At 46.5% G+C, this 6495-nt stretch overlaps 1 non-coding gene across 1 annotated transcript; it reads right to left on the bottom strand.

Annotated features, from left to right (window-relative positions):
* Positions 1 to 6351: 6351 nt before the first annotated feature.
* On the bottom strand, positions 6352 to 6424 carry trnar-ucg. Its single transcript has one exon. It is a non-coding gene; the product is annotated as a tRNA-Arg (tRNA).
* Positions 6425 to 6495: the final 71 nt, after the last annotated feature.

Genomic DNA, 6495 nt, shown 5'->3' with positions numbered 1-6495 from the left:
CTCCCGGTGGGACGTGCCTGGAACACCTCCCGAGGAACCAAATTTAATAGATTAAAGTTTGTGGTTCTATTTAAAAAAAAAATTGAAACAGTTTACTGGGTATGAATGCTTTTGCAAGGAACTGTAGTTCTTACACTAATCACAGACATTTGAACTATCAGACATCTCACGAAATAAACACATTTTCAGATACCATTTAAAACCTTTTATTAGATGATCCAGTTGTTACATATTGTGTAGCTATAGATGTCTAATTACAACACTGAAGACCCAACTTTGAGTCTTGAAACAAAAAAGTAAAGTAGATAAATCGAAATGAAGTTAAGAAGTATTTCTAACAGAATATTTTACCATATTTTATACAACAAGAACAAATACTAGACATAATTGTCACTCTTTAAATGATTTTGAGGCAATTTTTGTTTTTGACTTCTTTTACCTTTTTGCAACTATTGTGTGAAAATAACCCACCAATAGAAGATTATAATGCAGGCTACACTTGAATTAGGTATAAGCTGTCTTGCAAAATACAGAATCTTTAAGGTTTGAGGCTTTTTTTCCCGTTTGGCCAATTAACATTAGGACCCATGGCCAAGATTTGCCCGAAAAGGTCCCTCCAAATATGTGTGGGGGAGAAAAGAAAATCTTTTCTGAGCACTTTTAATGATGCCAACTCCTCCCTGAGACAATGATGGACATTGGATGAATTTCCAGCAATAACAGCCATTCCTAGAGTATTTACTATGTTTCACTTTTATGTTTAGGATAGTCAGGGTTCTTATCTTTGAAGTTTTTTGATGCACTTGCAGCCATCATTGCACGTTAATATTCAAATGCCCTCCAAATCGGTTTTGGCAGCTATTTATATTTTAAGTGTTTCTCACTATACATGTACTGAGCTGCAGGCTGAGAAATTATGTTAGAGTGTAATCTGCTCAACCAAGTAGGTAAAACTCTAACCTTCATTTCATTTGAAACATATTAAGCATAATTTTGTAATTAAAAATCATGCAAAAGAATTTTAGACCTAATAACTAACATCTGAAAATGCTTCTCTGCTTTTATGCTTGGGTTGCTCATTTATATATGAGCCTATGTTGATTTAAGGACAGAGACATGCATGCTATGGAACAGGGCAAAATGAATAAAACTGAAGTTATGTTTTAAACTAACAACAATCCATGCAACTGTCCATTTATTGACATAATCCACATTTGCATGGCATGAAACAGAAGCATCCACAACATTCAAGCCATTCAAGGTGGATGCGAAACCAGTGCTAGCAGTTTCTTACACACAGTCACAACAGAGTGACTACAGAGTTGCAGCCTTCCCAGCATTCCAAAGTTAATGTCTGACCGAAGGAGAAAATATATTATTTTAATGTTCTCTGGCATATTAACAGGACAATGGAATACTCACATGCTGGAGGAGGCTCTGTCTAGTAAAAGAGGGCTTGTCTAGAGGTTGGAAATCAAGTCCCAAAGCCTTTAGAGCAAAGGAAACAGTAGAGCTTTGCCACTTAGTGGGAAATACTTGTAAGAGCAACAAACTGAAAAAGACACAGTTGTAGTGCCCTGCAAGAGTAATAGTTTGGGTGGGAGAATCTGTCAACCGGACAACTATTAGTTGTCCAATCTAAAACTCTGTCCAGTGTACAAATCTGATCAGATGAGATCGAAACGGAATATTTTCGCCTAAATGCGTGCTGGAAAACTAATACCGCACATTAGCCTGAGCAAACCAGCCGCACCATCAAACATGGCAAGGGTAGTATCATGTTGTTGGGAAGCATTTCTTCAGGAGGGGCCGGAAAGGTGGTCAAAATTAAAAAACAATTGGTGGAGGCAAATATGGAGCAATCCTGGAACAAAAATCTGAAAAACACATGGGACTGGGGCAAAGGGTCATCTTCCAGCAGGGCAATGACCACAAACAGGCAGGAAACAATACAATTGTCAGGGAGTGTGGAAGTGAAGCAGGACGGAAGTGCAAACAGGAGGATTTGGGCAGCTTAGTGAGTAGACGAATGCTTTAATGATAGGAACAGGTAACTTACAGGATGGAAATTAGGCAGGTATACAGGCAGGAACACAGAGACATGGTACGGGGAAGTCAGCAGTTGGATCCACCGGGGAGAACAATGAAAACAAGAGGGTATAAATGCTGAGAAGGGTGGAGAATGGACCAATGAACATAGGGAGCTAATCAGAGGGGAATTATGAGCTGCTGGTGGAAGGTACTCGTACTCGTCGTCTTCTGCTTATCCGAGACCGGGTCGCGGGGGCAGCAGACTCAGCAGAGACGCCCAGACGTCCCTCTCCCCAGACACCTCCTCCAGCTCCTCCGGGGGGAGCCCAAGGCGTTCCCAGGCCAGCCGAGAGACATAGTCCCTCCAGCGTGTCCTGGGCCGTCCCCTGGGCCTCCTCCCGGTGGGACGTGCCTGGAACACCTCCCGAGGAAGGCGTCCAGGAGGCATCCTGTATAGATGCCCGAGCCACCTCAACTGGCTCCTCTCAATGTGGAGGAGCAGCGGCTCTACTCCGAGCCCCTCCCGGATGGCCGAGCTCCTCACCCTATCTCTAAGGGAGTGCCCGGCCACCCCACGGAGGAAGCTCATTTCAGCCGCTTGTGTCCGGTATCTCGTTCTTTTGGTCATGACCCAAAGTTCATGACCGAACGTAGGAACGTAGACCGACCGATAAATCGAGAGCTTCGCTTTTCGGCTCAGCTCTCTCTTCACCACAACGGACCGGCACAGCACCCCCATTACTGTGGCAGCCGCACCGATCCGTCTGTCGATCTCCCGCTCCATTCTTCCACCACTCATGAACAAGACCCCGAGATACTTAAACTCCTCCACTTGAGGCAGGAACTCCCCTCCAACCTGAAGAGGACAAGCCACCCTTTTCCGGTCAAGAACCATGGCCTCGGACTTGGAGGAGCTGATCTTCATCCCAGCCGCTTCACACTCGGCTGCGAACCGCCCCAGTGCATGCTGTAGATCTTGGCTAGATGGGGCCAGCAGGACCACGTCATCTGCAAAAAGAAGAGACGAAATCCTCTGGTCCCCAAACAAGACCCCTCCGGCCCTTGGCTCTGTCTAGAAATCCTGTCCATAAAAGTTATGAACAGGACCGATGACAGAGGGCAGCCCTGCCGGAGTCCAACATGCACCGGGAACAGGTCCGACTTAGTGCCGGCAATGCGAACCAAACTCCTGCTCCGCTTGTACAGAGACCGGATGGCCCCTAGTAAAGAGCCACCGATTCCATACTCCTGGAGCACCCCCCACAGGGCATCACGAGGGACACAGTCGAATGCTTTCTCCAGGTCCACAAAACACATGTGGACCGGTTGGGCAAACTCCCATGAACCCTCGAGTACCCTGTAGAGGGTATAGAGCTGGTCCAGTGTCCCACGGCCGGGACGAAAACCACACTGCTCCTCCTGAAGCCGGGGTTCGACTATTGGCTGGACTCTCCTCTCCAATACCCTGGCGTAGGCCTGACCAGGGAGGCTGCGGAGTGTGATCCCCTGTAGTTGGAACACACCCTCTGGTCACCCTTCTTATGTAGGGGGACCACCACCCCAGTCTGCCAATCCAAAGGCACTGTCCCCGTCCGCCATGCAATGTTGAAGAGACGTGTCAACCATGACAGCCCCACAACATCCAAAGACTTGAGGTACTCAGGGCGGATCTCATCCAACCCCGAAGCCTTCCCACCGCGGAGCTTTTTAACCACCTCGGTGACTTCAACCTGGGTGATGAAAGAGTCCAACCCCGAGTCCCCAGCCTCTGTTTCCACCAGGGAATGCGTGATGGCAGGATTGAGGAGATCCTCGAAGTACTCCTTCCACCGGCCGATAATGTCCCCAGTCGAGGTCAGCAGCTCCCCACCCACACTGTAAACAGTGTTGGTGAAGCACTGCTTCCCCCTCCTGAGGCGCCGGACGGTTTGCCAGAATCGCTTCGGGGCCAACCGGTAGTCCTTCTCCATGGCCTCACCGAACTCCTCCCAGGTCCGAGTTTTTGCCTCTGCCACTGCCCGGGCCGCGGCACGCTTGACCCCACGGTACCTGTCAGCCGCCTCAGGAGTCCCACAAGCCAACCACAGCCGATAGGACTCCTTCTTCAGCTTGACAGCGTCCCTTGCTGCCGGTGTCCACCACCGTGTTCGGGGATTGCCGCCACGACAGGCACCGCAGACCTTACGGCCGCAGCTATGAGCAGCAGCATCGACAATAGATGTGGAGAACATGGTCCACTCGGACTCTATGTCTCCAACATCCCTCGGAATCTGGTCAAAGCTCTCCCGGAGGTGAGAGTTGAATAAATCCCTGGCCAAGGGGTCCGCCAGACGCTCCCAGCAGACCCTCACTACAGACTTGGGCCTGCCAAGTCTGTCCGGCTTTCTCCTCCTCCAGCGGATCCAACTCACCACCAGGTGGTGATCAGTGGACAGCTCAGTCCCTCTCTTCACCCGAGTGTCCAAAACATGCGGCCGAAGGTCTGATGATACGACAACAAAGTTGATCATTGACCTCCTGCCTAGGGTATCCTGGTGCCAAGTGCACTGATGGACACCCTTATGTTTGAACATGGTGTTCATTATGGACAATCCGTGACTAGCACGGAAGTCCAATAACAAAACACCGCTTGGATTCAGATCGTACGGGGATGTACGAAGGGAGAGACTGAATGTCAGGGACTAACTGCATAAACTTTACTTACTTGCTTCCTTACTTACTTGCAAACTAACTTACCAACTAAATCAAGCATTACTCATGTGCTAGAAAGGCCTATACAAAGTTCACACCTCAATCCAATAGAGAATGTGTGACCATGCTAGAAAATCTATGCTCACAGACATTTTCCCTGAGTCTGATTGACGTATTTTGCAAAGAACAATGGGCAACATTTCAGTTTCTAGATGTGTAAATCTGATGGAAAGATAAGCCCAAAAACATGTAGCTGTAAGCGCAGAGAAATGTGCTTCCACAATGTACTTGACCTAGGGGAGCTGAATACAAATGCACACCACACAAATCTTGAAAACAATGTATTATTGATCTTCCACTTTACAGCCACGCACTGCTTTATGCTAATCTGTTACATAAACTCCCGATCAAATACATGGAAGCTGGTACTTATACAAAATATTAAAAGGGGAATGAATAATTTTGCTAGGGAAGGTATGAAAGAATAAATGCCTCGTTTAATCATTAGGCAGCACATATGACGTGAGGAAGAAAGTACAAATTAGAGGAGAGATAATTTACCCAGAATGTCTGCACATCTGTCTCAGCATAACTATCCTGGGGTGTCTTTAAAACACACAACACACCAATACATCAAGATAACACCTCAAATGTACATTTGCAAATTTATGCCTTCACTTTCAGGTGCCAAAAACCCACAGTGTCATTCCATTGTCATCAGCCCGACTCCACCAGCGAAACCCCACCAGCAGGCAGTTAGTCTCACTCTGAAACCATACAGGGGTGTACATATAGAGAAAGTGAGGTGTAAAGTAATATCACCTTGCCAGACCACTTATGATTTTTTCAAAACAAATGCAAAGTTCTGGCTCATCTAGTCACAGCACATTGACGATGGCAACCACCAGGAAAAATAGTTACAAGTGGAAAAAGGAGGACAGGAGCTGTCTGAAAACAACAGAATATGATGACTAAATAAGCTCACCTTACTTTCCCAACAAAAAGCTAAGTGTTGCATTCAGATTTATTTAACTGGCAAGGTGGTCCATATGTTAGTAACTAATTTTTTAGACGCCAAACTCATTTTTTCCCCTACAAAGGAGGTAAAATGTCCATTAAAGAAATGCCCTTCCTTGAACCTACAATGAAAACTAAATATACATTTACTCATGCTCTAACGAAAACCAAATAACAGAGCACACCCTAGCAACATTTAAAGAATAAGACACCACATATCATTAAACTAAAAGCATGATTTGAAAGACTAGGTTTTAGCATTCTCCATACTGTAGTGCCGCTCATCACTGCAGCTCTCTGCGCCCTCTCCTGCCCGTGAGCGGCAAGGTCCTCAACATCCTCATCTAGATCCAAAAGCGTCTATCAAGAAGCAACCACAAAAACAAAACAAACAAAAATAGCAAATAAATACATTTAACGTTTACAAAATCGCATTTGGCTTCAGATGCGGTAAGTGGACAATGTGTAACATTAAAACAAGCCCGAGAGCCACGCTGCCTTCATCTTCTATCAAGCCTTGTGACTGTAGTTCGAGGGTGTAGAAACTATAGGTTGGACGGCGCCTTTAAAATAAGCAGAAAGTTGACATCGGCAGAGAACAATACTAAAACTCGACCGCGGCAGGACTCGAACCTGCAATCTTCTGATCCGAAGTCAGACGCCTTATCCATTAGGCCACGCGGCCTCTATGACCAATTGCTCGACGCCATGTGATATCAATTCACAGTCCTACTGGTTCGTATGATTTTTGTTTTG

Source organism: Girardinichthys multiradiatus, chromosome 2 (assembly GCF_021462225.1).
Source record: "Girardinichthys multiradiatus isolate DD_20200921_A chromosome 2, DD_fGirMul_XY1, whole genome shotgun sequence".
In the NCBI taxonomy this organism is placed as follows: Eukaryota; Metazoa; Chordata; class Actinopteri; order Cyprinodontiformes; family Goodeidae; genus Girardinichthys; species Girardinichthys multiradiatus.
The sequence above is the reverse complement of the archived record's forward strand: the minus strand, read 5'-3'. Positions and strand labels throughout refer to the sequence as shown.